The sequence below is a fragment of the Haemaphysalis longicornis genome, unplaced genomic scaffold (genome assembly GCF_048455015.1).
Source record: "Haemaphysalis longicornis isolate Haplotype H1 unplaced genomic scaffold, Haemaphysalis longicornis Haplotype H1 scaffold_3, whole genome shotgun sequence".
Lineage (NCBI taxonomy): Eukaryota > Metazoa > Arthropoda > Arachnida > Ixodida > Ixodidae > Haemaphysalis > Haemaphysalis longicornis.
The window spans coordinates 81,812,098-81,821,372 of NW_027526335.1; positions in this window are offsets into that span (position 1 = coordinate 81,812,098).

A 9,275-nucleotide genomic window follows, 5' to 3' on the forward strand; every position below is an offset into this window, starting at 1 on the left:
CTACCGCGTCGTGACGAAGCATGACTAAAAGCGACACGGCGGCGCAAATAGAAAACTGAATTATGTTCCTGGCGAGGCATTGGGGCGAGTGACTCGCTGGGCGCGGAATTACCATTCAGGCAGGACATCTTCGCTCTTGTTTCCTCCAGTCGGCGTTTACCAGCTCAGTGGCGGTCCGTTGCAGTCAGCAAATGATTGTCATACAGCGCAAGCCTGCCGCCTTCGTCTCATTATGTGTTGATAGAGTCGCCGTCATGTTAGTGAGGGTTGGTGGGATGCTGAAAGTGCATATGATTACTTATCAATGACTTGTAATGAACGTATTTATATGGCCGTACACGGCTTCGCACAGCCGGAATATATGTGGCTTGAATACTAAAAAATGGCCGCATATCTGCCCCTTTTGTTGTAAATGTCGACGAAAGACGATAGTCGACTGGCGCCCCTGCCAAGTAAATCCCTGCCTTCTCCTTCCCGCTCACCTCTCATGCTGTTCCTCTCCCGTCTTGTTCCTCGCATGCAAATAACACGCTAGAGGTTTGCTCACGTCAATTTAAATTTACCGCGTTCCACTGCTCCAGGCCGGGTGCCTCGACGCCAGCGCTGCCGCATGGCGGAGACGCGCGTGAATCAAGGCACCCTACTACAATGTTTATAGAACCACGTTGCCATACTCCACGAGCGTTCCAAGCGGAACGCGGAACGTATCTAGTGGAACCTTTCGTTGATGTTGCCGTTTAATATTTTAAATGCCGCCAGGAGCTATGGTAGCGCGGGCAACAGCAGGCGACAGTTTTCTGCAGTTGATGTAGTATTTCATTTACTATCGCAAAAACCAAACATCCGCGAATTTTTTAGTAATATAACACTGCAAATATCACTTATGTATTGATTTTCTGCCTTATATTTGCGTAATGTCCTGTTCTTGTTCAACAATATTGACAAGTGTGAACATTAGCACCGGACTTATATGTTTATATTTGGCTGTGGGTATACAAGACTATTACGCATGTTCTGATTCTGGCCGGGTGGCTGAATCGAGTCACAGACAGCCAGACAGCCAGCCAGCCAGACAGCCAGCCAGCAAGCCAGACAGACAGACAGACAGACAGACAGAGAGACAGAAAGGCCAAAATGTCTGCGTGTAAGTAAAGACTATGGTCTTTAAAACGCCCCATGTACATACATATGCGGTGTTCTAGATCAGACGATGTGCACGGAGGGAAAAAAAAGACCTCGTAACTTTGATGAGCTTTGTATGTTTTACTTTACAAATAATTACGGCACGGTGGGGCGAAATACGTCAGAAATTGCAACCAATCCGCTTTTTTTATTTTTCGGGACAAAGGACCAGCTAGTGTTATTCAGATACTCCTTACATCCTGGGCAGAGCAGTCCCGAAATGAGACAAAACTCCGTTTTCGAAGGGTCCGGAAGTTCCATCTTGCCCCGTGGGGAAGATGAGACGGCACGTGGAGCACATCTAGTCAGAACCCGGCGTAACACAAGCAAGAGCTAATATTTGCGATTGAAACAAGTGAAGAAGGGCTCTGGGAACTCCGAAACACGGTCCTTGTGTACGTACTGGCTGCAATCATCGCAGTGAACTCACACAGAGTCGGCTGGTGTTTTCCTTCCAGAACACCATACACACAGCGACATCTTCAGTCATTCGACTCGTGGGTGGTCGCCTTTCCCAGTGTTCCGGCTTCGTTAAGGCGGATGCCGTATATGTCTGATTGGAAGGTTGACCTTATATTGACCCCGGCGTCGGCACGAAGGATGAAAAAACTGAAGTGAACCAAGACGGGCCAGAAACGAACCACAGCATGCCAGGCGAGTACAAGACAGGATTAACGATTACCAAATGTAATAATAATTGATTAGGGACTGGCAGTAATAATTACTGAGGTGAAACTAGGGTAGAATAAATGGTATTACGATAGAACAGGATGGATTACAGTAGATTGAGATAAACTGGGATGGAAGATGGAAGATGGAATGACCGATTGACAGTAATGATTAATAAGGTGGGACTGAGGTGCATTAGGATAAATTAAGGCGCATTTATATGATTAACATGAATTCCGGTGGGAACAAAGGGATTAATGGATTGATTGATTATGGGGTTTAACTCGCCGACACTGCACAGGCGACGAGGCGCGCCGTAGTGGAGGGCTCCGGATTAATTTTGACCACCTGGGGATTTTTAACGTGCGCCGAAATCTTGACCACAAGGGCGTTTTGGCTTTTCCCCTCCATCACAAAAGCGGCGGCCGCGGCCAGGAAACGAACCCGCGTCATTAGGCCCAGCAGCACAACGCCTTAGCCACTCAGCCACCGCGGCAGGTCTGGATTAAGAGGGGTTAAATGGGATTGCATATATAAAGGACCGTAAAAGAGCGTGCAGAGTGCGTGGGCATGTAATAAAAGGTACCTGTCACAATAGCTCGCCATGCTTTCGCGTTCAAAGCGCATAAGAAGACTTAAGTGTCCCAAGAAATTTTAAGAGGATTTCGCCAGTCGTTTACCACCATCCTACTTACAAGATTTTGAGGGACTTGGTGTTTAGCCGAGCCTGAAGGTGGGCTTCTTCATGCTTACAGTGAAAAAGTGCTTGTCACTTGGATAGGAGGCGTGGTTTCTCAAGGCGCTACTCCAATAAATTAGCTTCTTGGCTGGTGAGTGCAGCGTGCCATCAGACATGCGAAAGATTAATCGGAACACTTAAGTCTGCTTACATTCTGCGAAGGGGAAAACCTGGCGAAGCTTATTAACCACTTGTTTTCTGCTAAATCATAAATTCGCACCTCTTTTCTCGCTTTTGTTTCCATGCCTTCTGGCATGAAATATTCTCCCCTTCCGTTTTTTTGACAGTGAGGCTGTTTAGCAATTCGTTGATTCCGGCGTTCCACAAAACTCAGTATAAGAAAACAAATCACCGGCACCGGCAGGGCTCGAGCCTGTGTCTGGTAGATCAACGGAGTTCGAGTCAGTCGTCTTACCCCCTTGGCTAAGGCCGTGAGTTAGTACCTGAGATTAAAACGGTTTACTCGCTCGGCTGTAACTTTGAAGAGAGGAATCACGCCACCTGCTCGACACAGAACACGTGGTAGGCTACACGTTGCACCTGTGGGCGCCTAGTTTAATGGCGTATTCGGTTGGCCGCTCCGGTCCTCTGGCTCGCAGTCGCCAGATGCCAAGGCGGCTAGCAATCAGAGCGCGAGAGGCAGCGTACCAATCGAATACATCGGCGATCTTAGAGCAGCTAAGGTCCCTAAAAGGACTTTTAGGGACCTTAGGAGCAGCGTGCCTGTAGCGCCACCGTGCAGCCAGCGCGGGAAGCCGCCGGGTAAACCGCCGCGTTTTGTGTCACGTGACTCGTCCTCCCGACCAGATCGCGCCACGCTCTCACTTCGAAGTCAGAGCGGTCTGGAGCGCTCCGAGTCGGAGACCGACGCTCCGAAAGAACCAACCGAAGGTAGTTGGAGCGCTCGAATTCTACCAACCGAAGGCGCGGCCGCTTTTCAGAACACTCCAGAGCGCTCGTAAACGCCCAACCGAATACGCCATAAGTTTGCGCGTTCCGTTCGTTCGTTCTGCTTCTTCGATATGCTCCTTCTTCGGCGTTATAGCAACAAAGATGGAGGAAAAGTCGTTGCGGCAGCGAAGAAGAAGCAAATCGGCTGCAATCGTGAAGTTAAATCGTCGTGATGGTCGTGAAGGTTGCGCACGGCTTTGCTACCTCCAAGTATTACGCGTTAGTGTGAGCATCCTCCATTTCTTTAATCTTACGGGGTGAATTACGTCAGCAAGCAGACTGGCACACACCCCCGCTTCCCTGGAATCAAGGTCCTGCGCGGCTGGTCTGTACCGGTTCTACTCACATGCAATCACGCCCCAGTGTCACGCGACACACAACTTAGACGTTTCAAAGTCATAGTTTTGTAAGCGGGCACATTGCCCATAAATGCTCAGGATTCTTCAATGTCCCATGTATGTATGTGCGACGAACAAAAGAACAGCAGCAGGCCAAGGTTCAAACCGAGGTTGAAATCATAAGTGGATTTTTATTAGCCCTTTACAGCAGCGGCGATTTTTTAAAAGAGAAAACGGCAACAATGACGACACTTTGCGCCTTAAAATGTATATCAAAGTGACGAAACGTATAAGCTTGGGATCTGGATCACTTTAAACCTCGAAAATAGTGTGTATTGTTAAATAATCTACTTAAAATGCATATAAAGTGATCATACGTATAGGCCTGAAGTTAAAATCGATCTTTTGAACGGTGGGTGACTTTTGCAGTTACCGCGTGCATTAGTAATAGCACGTTCACCAGGACGTTCGTTTTCCAGCTTCTTGCTTCAAAGGCGTGTGTGCACGTGGATATATGTTCACAGGACCGAAAAATGCCTAGAACGTTAGCCGCACAAGATTCGCGTAACACGGCGGCAGGAAATTAGGCGGAGTTCACCAATTTCTTAACAAAAAATATTTAGAGGTGTTTTACTATATTGAGAACAGAATAAAAAAAAATAGCGGCAGCTCTCTAGACCTGCAGCTGTATAGCTTAGAAATACGCAGAGCTACAAGTGGCCCTCAACAAACTTAGACGGGTCGGATGAGCTACTTATCGCACCACTGTGAACTATGCATGAGACCTTTCTTTACGCGTGCAGATAAATTCCCATCCCAATCTAAAATGACAACATGAATACCGCAGAAACCAAACAAGAATTCCTGTCATACGACAAAGAAACTTTGTTGTGACAACAGAAGTACTGTTGCTACAAAAGCGCGATCTGTTGTTACGACACACATTTATGTCGTAATCACAAAGTCTGTTTTCTTAACATCAAACATTCCTGCAGTCACAAAAGAACTGCCTGTCGCTACTACAGCCACCGTGCTGTCGTTACATAGGCAGCTGCCAGAATCAATACACAAGAATACAAGGCGACAGCACGACACGCAAAAATACGACAAACTACAGGAATTTTCCTTGTCGTCATTTACGAGGGCTATGAGAGAAGGCAGGCTAACACTCCGCGTGGCAAATGATCTGATGTCGCCTTGTTAAGTAAAAATTAAAGCCGTTTCTTTCAATGGGAAAGCTGTCGGAAGTGTAGAGCAGTGATTCGCCATTATGGGCTGCAGCGCCGTTATCCGCTGACTGCTGCCACCCAATCCATTTCAAATTTCCCGCCTTCGCAGTGCTCGCGCGCCCCCTGCCGGAAACTGCGCCAGCGGGGGTTCTGTTCTTTTTGTGCTTGCAATAATTTCTTATGCTGGAGCTGTTTTGAGTAATTTCGAACGCGTAATTTTTTTCTTGCGTGGCTGGAGCCTTTCTGCGTCATTTCGAACGCGCCATTTTTTCCTTGCGCGGCTGGGGCCTTTCTGCAGCATTTCGAACGCGCCATTTTTTTTCTTGCGTGGGTGGAGCCTATGTGCGTCATTTCGGACGTGCCAAATTTTTCTTGCGGCCGCTTTTTTTCGCTTACTATCGTAAAAACCAACCCTGCGAGCGTTCCTAACTAAATGAATGCGGGGGCTGCCGGTTATATACACAGATTTTGCCTGAAATGTGCCTGCAGTTTTCTTTGCGCTAAGCAACGGGGAGATGTATGACAAGCGGCAGTGGTTCACGAGGTTCGAACGGTTATGACTATTTAAACCAAGTGGTTTTCGAAGCCTCAGCGTGACCCCCTGACGGCTGTACATCATGCTGTACTTGGGTCCGTTTTCTTGCTGCGCCGCCTGATTCCGGCATTCGCACCGACCGTTAGCGCGATACGACGACAAGTTGAGCCCATAAAGTGCTCTGCACTTAAAATGCCAAAGGGTAAAACCGAAGCAGTGTTCTCCGCCCAAAAGCAAAGCACAGTGATTAGGGGCAAGTACGCGTTCTTCAACGAACAACTCAAAGGCGTGCAACTATAGATAACTAAGCAGGGTGTATAGGAATGATCGGCTGGACAGATGTAGGGTGCAACGAGGGCGTTTTCCAGCACTTGTTTCGGGCAATCTCGAATAGGAACCGCAGTAAAAGGAAAACGTGCCGTCATTCTTACTCTCCCCTACAGCAAGAGTAAGTAGCAACGATTTCGCAAAAGGATATGGAACAGCGTGTGGTAGGTGCTTAAGGGGTCCGGCAACCGATACCTGTAGGGCGGGATAAGTGGCATTTAGAAACGATGGAGTTGTTGCGCAGTAAGCCTGTTATTGCCATGTTGAAATGATATAGTGGGTTTCACGAAGCCGTCCTCCCGCTAACAACGTACGAGTATACAAATCATAGACCGCGCCATTTTGTAGGTTTCTTATGCCTTGCATGGTATGGGAGCCATCGAGTCGCGTCGCACGAAGAACGTCGGGAGAGACGTGCCGCCGCCGCATTGTGAATAATATCTGCTGGTTCTCCTGGCGAATCTCGAGTGACGTTGTAAATAGTGTTTCCCCTTTCATACCTTTCCCTCGGCCCTCACATTGCGATTATTTTGCAACTATACCTCCGTTCTAAAATAAATTCAATTCCAGATCGTTTTCAGCTGATAATTTGCACAGGAAGAGCAGATAATCACTTGTGTACGTTATTAACCTGAGCTCAGCGAGCCAATTATCGGAACCATGCGTAGGAAGTTGCTTTTTCTGCAATTTCTGTCCCTTACCTGGCACCTTACACCAACAGGTATGGGAGTGCCGACAAACCTCACGTCTGCCCCCAACCCTTCCCCTTATTAGAAGCAGCGGGTGGCCTGTTCGAGCACTCCCGACCCTGGTACCTAGCGCACACTGGTGCAGATGGCCTGGACTGCCAGTCAAGTCCAGGGCATCCCGGACTCGGCATGCCACCCACCAGGCAGGTGCCCTAACAGCAGCACCAATGCTCGTCAAATTAACATTTATTCCTCCTCCTTCCGCAAATACAGGGGGGTGTATATCTATTGCCCTGTAATCACTCGTATAAAGAAAGTTACTTGCATGTGAACGATACGGGGAAGCAAAGCTTTACTTACTAGTATTTCAAAATTACGAGATTTTTCCATCTTTCTGCAGATTAGACTCTAGCGAAAAATTTGTATGCTAGAAGTAAATAGAAACAAGGCGCAAAACAACTGAATCTATGTCCGCCACCTACTGAGTGCTGGGGTTGACGGAAGGTGACGGAAGGGAGGTGAAGGAAGAAGCGCAGGAAGGCAGATTTGTTAAATGCCGGTGCTACAACGCTGGGGCATGTTCCACGGGGTTTGAAGGCGGCGATACATGAAGCCCTCTGTTTAACTTGCATACAAGGCGCCAAACGTCTGAAAATTCATGAAATAACGGAAACACGCTTAGTTACTGTCAGCGAATTTGCCGATTAAGGGGCAGCTAGTGGGAGAAAACTACATAAAAATCGTGAGTTCTTGCACTCTTTGTAGGTGGATGACCAGAGAAGCTTATTAGGACATGACGTGAAGGTGACAGAATTTAGGAGAACAATATTAGCACATTTCGCATCTCTTGAGCGTTGGCGGCTGTTATCCCTGTAAAAAATACATACACTTACAGCCGTAAGCGAAGCTTTCGAGTTCTCACTGATGGCGTCTGTAACACGAAAACGCCGAAGTGAGAGAAGAAAACGCTCCCGGTGTCCGGAATCGAACCTGTGACCGTCGCAGTATGAAGACGGCGTCCATCCGACTGGTCCTTTTCGGCGTGGCCGAAGCGGTTTCGAAGACTTAGACGACAACCGAAGAATCCGCCATGAAAAAGCTTCTCGTTCAACCACCGTCATCGTTTGACGGAAAGGTGCATGATTTTTCTGCTGAGAATTCGCAATAAAGTTGACTTGCAGCAAGGCGCTTTTGCGCGCAAAGAATAAAAATGCACAGAAACCTATAAACCTTTCTATCCGTTAATCTTTGATAAGATAAGGACATGTCCTGGGCTGCGTTGCGTATGCGCAGTTACAAATTCCTGTCGACTGCGCCAATTATAGGGCCGCTAGCACAGCCCACTGATAAAATGGCAGCTCCCAGGAAGAAGAAGTTGAAAAGGTCTATAGCCTATGTCTTTCCCGCAGTCGCACCACTTCATTCAATAAATTATTTAGCATCAAACAAAATGCTGTCTCGACGCGGTTTGTACGTGTGCCGCGCTCGAACCGATGCCCCGAGCTGCTTTCGTGAAGAAAAAGAACATCCCGGTATGTCCTGTACTTGCGCAGTCACCATCGAAATCACGGGCCTTCTGAAACATTAGGTGATACACACCGTGACGTTCGTTTTCCAACGAGTGGCGCTTCAAAAACACGCGAATTTTTGTTTGCAGGCGTGAAGATACTTGGAAGCCTTACCATATAAGCTTCGCCTAAAATGTTAGCACTACCCAGGGAATTACCTCTACGCCACGGCGTAAAACAGCTAATTCAGCTCTGCAAATCATCGCCTGGCGGTCTCGGCCCCGGTGTAAAAGTAACGCCAGGACGTCTGAACGCGCTACCACCAGCACGTTCGCTCTGCGTTGCAAGCGGTGCCTACTACAAATGAGTGGGCTGCAAGCGGCGTCCAAATGATTTTGTCAATTGTGAACTTCGCAGGTGGATAGTTATAACTTCCTTCGCAAGCGTCTCGCATTACAGTTCTGTCATCTCTACGTTTGTGAAGTTCACTAGGAAATAATATCCGGTTACTACGGATCTTGCGTACCTGAGCGCACGCGAAGAACGTGAGTTCATTGCGCTCTATTTCGGCAGATTTTTTTATGCGTTCCAGAAATAAACAGCAACCTTTAGTTATGACTGCCTGATTACGTCAACGAAGTTGCAATGCAAAAGCAATAAATGGCCAATTAAGCGAAATATCCGGTGTCGGCATCGAAAGCTGACGATAAACCCACGTGATTATGACGTATCCAAGCGCGATATTCGCATGAATATTCGCCGTGCTCGCGTGAACCTCCAGCATCATTCTTTGCAGAACTTGTAGCCATTAGAGAGGCTCTGACTACTGCAACCGGAATCACTTAGCAGCCCGGGCCGCGCATCGTAGTTCGCACCAATGCTCTTCAAGCAGTTTGCCTACCACGGTTAGTTAGTCGTAGCCCTGTACTGGCTCAGAGTATTCACCAACTTGCGACAGGAATCGCTCACAAGATTCCGATTGAATGGGTTCCACGTCACCTACTCACAGACCACTGCAAGGCAGACGTAGCAGCCCGACTGGCAGCATTCGTTCCATCTCCGACTTCCCCGTTAGAGCTGGATGATGCCACTCTTCTGATGACGAGAA